The sequence below is a fragment of the Pithys albifrons genome, chromosome 5 (assembly GCF_047495875.1).
Source record: "Pithys albifrons albifrons isolate INPA30051 chromosome 5, PitAlb_v1, whole genome shotgun sequence".
In the NCBI taxonomy this organism is placed as follows: Eukaryota; Metazoa; Chordata; class Aves; order Passeriformes; family Thamnophilidae; genus Pithys; species Pithys albifrons.
The window spans coordinates 57095312-57098326 of NC_092462.1; positions in this window are offsets into that span (position 1 = coordinate 57095312).

The following is a 3015-nucleotide window of genomic DNA, read 5'->3' on the forward strand; positions in this document are numbered from 1 at the left end:
GCCCCGCGCCTGCGCGCGGCCACGTGCCCGCCCCGCCACCTGCCTTAAAGGGGCCGCGCCCCGCCGTCGGGAGCGGCGGCAGCAGCACCAAGGGCTGCTCCGGGCCAGACACCCGTCACCGGGCGCTGGTACTGTAACAAACACATCCCTGAAACGCCTTATTTCTACACCTGGAACAGGCTTGTCTCCTGGCCACCACTTGCCATAGCCAGCCGCTCTCTCTCCCCAAACTTCCCACAACATTATTCTACACCATCACGGTAACTTCCGAAACGAAGCCTAAAACTAATTTAAGTGAAAACAGTATGAATATATGGTCATTATTTCCATGCTCCCACAACCATCCGTGTGTTCTTAACTGGCAGAACGCAAATACACTACATGAGATTTTGACCTGGATGCCTTCTCCCACACCTCTCTGTGACAGAGTGGTTTTCCTCAGGTTTTGGTGAAATATGAAAGATATACACCTGAGGTACTTGTATAGAATGAGGATTCTGGGCTATACTGCGAGCAAATCGACTCCCAGCTAAAAATAGTAATTGTAGATATTTATTATTCTTATAATTATGCATGGTGTAAGGACTCATTCCGTGCATAACCTGGATCACGGAAGGAAAACCACTTTGCTTGGTTACTGACAAAACAAAACCTTACTGACATGCTGGACTTGTGTTTGTTTTGTCTCAGGTTACCTGTCAGCCAGTGGACTTTGGAACTAACCTGAGTGCCATTTACTTACGTAACTATTAATATCTGTAACATTTGATAAAATCTGTTCACAGGTGCATTTCTATTTCCATTTCTTTCTATTTAAAGTGAACTTAGCCAGTCAACTATGACTCCAGATGAATAGCCATTTTATGCCTAGTAAACACATTTATGAAGGTTACAGCAACTGGATGTAATTTTCTGTACAGAAAATTATACAGATGTTAATTTCTGTGTGAAGTGTACAAAAAGATTAGACTGAAATGGGAGAAGTCTGACAGTTTTCTCAGCAGACTGCTAAGGAATACTGCACCTCCCCTTAGCGATGAGCGAGTCCTGACTGTTTCAATAACATTCCACTAAACAGTCCATTTGTGGGCTTCTAAAAAGTTTCAGAGTTCCTTCTTCTGAGAAAACCAAACAAGAAATCACTCATCAGTTATTTTTCGTAGAACAATACAATGGCCTGTGTTGGAAGGGAGCTTCCAATCCCCCTGCTATTGACAGGGACACCTCCCACCAGACCAGGCAGCTCAAAGCTCCATCCAACCTGACCATCAACACTTCCAGGGATGGGGCATCCACAACTTCTGTGGGCAACCCGTTCAGTGCCTCACCAGCCTCACAGTAAAGAATAAAAAAAAAAATTCTGATTTACGGGCTCGTCTACACCTCATTGTACTTCTAGATGCAGTTAACTGCATGTTTTGGACTCCTGCTGCAATGAGAATTCTGTAAGTTGCTCACAGGTCTTGATCTAACAAAGCCTTTGCACTGCCTCACTCTTCAGTAGTGCAGAGTTCAAACGCTATGACAGCTCATAATTAAACAAAGCACACACCACCGTAATAGTTATTAACAAGCCATTCATTTTAATTCCAAGTAGCTAATACTCTTCAATTAGCCACCTGGATTAAAATTACTAACAATTACATCATGCAAATAAATTGGATCATTTTCCTCACGCTAACACTTCTGTCTCTATTCTTCTAACCCACAGAGCGTACTTTGTCACCTGTTTATAATATGTATCTGAGCGATATGTCGAAACACTGGAGTGGGAAAAACAGAAGGAAAAAAAGGGAATTTACGCACAACTGTGCGCTTTTGGCTTTAGGTGAGCGCCCTCTTGTGATGCAGATCAGGATGAGCAGCTGCTCCGTGTTCATAAATCAGCAGCAGCAACAGCAACACAACATACCCAACAGCCCAGGCGCTGCGACACTGCGGGGACGGGGAAGCGGGACAGTTCAATTTGTAAAGCTCTCTTCTGTTTCAAAGGACTAAGAAACTGTGTTAATCTTAGTCTGAGCCAACAATTCAAACAGGTCTGTAAGATTACTCTGTCAGAACGCCAAAAAGATCCTAATCGGGCTAAAAATAAACTTACAGAAGCAGGACGGTCACTATGCACTTTTCACATGCCCATTAAGCGTCTGATCTTAAGACTGTAAAGCAGAAGAATCAGATAAGATTTCATAAACGAATTCAGCTGACCACGTACAGGCGCGTTAATATTAAACATTGGAACAAACATACCGTGTACCTAAAGCGGGTCTTGAATTTTTGTACACTCGCTACTGGTTAAGAAAGCCAATGGAACCTGCCAGCCCCTGTGGGCCCTCTTGTGGTGCAAAGGACAGCAGAGGCGGGCGGGTCCCCGTGTTCCAGGGAAGCTTCCACCTGCTGAGGTTTCACTGGCAGTTCCTAGTAAGGGGGCAAAGCTGTCCCAGATCTGCTCCTGGTGTAGATGTCTTCTCAAATCATGTTAAAAAAAACCCAACAAAACAAAACAACCCCAAACCAGCTAATTAAGCCTCTCCTTAGTTGCACGTCTTTATCTCCGCGGTGTAGTTTTGGGCTGCCCCTCTAGTGCTTGTTGCTGTCCCTGATGACAGTCCCACAGCCACACGTTCCGAAGGGCGCAGAACGGCCTGGCCTGGCCTGGCCCGGCCTGGCCTGGCCCGGGGGAAGCTCGGGGGGACACGCGGTGTCACTAACAGCCCAGCGCGGAGCTTTGCGGGGCAGGGGGACAAAACCCCACCTTTGGCCCTTCCCAGCCCAGCCCTCTGTGTCCCGGCGGGCTCCCCCCGCACCTCCCCTCCCGGGAGAACGCCCCAAGCTCGGACCGTCTGGCCGCCCACCTGCGGCTCAGGGGGGGAGCGACTGCAGCTCCACACCTGTACAGGGCTGGCCGAGCTCCGCCCCGCGGCCGGGCCGGGCAAGGCAGAGCCGGGCCGGGCGGGCGCTGCTGGCAGCGCGGAGCCGACGGCGGGGCGGGGCTCCGGCACTCCGTGCGCCGCA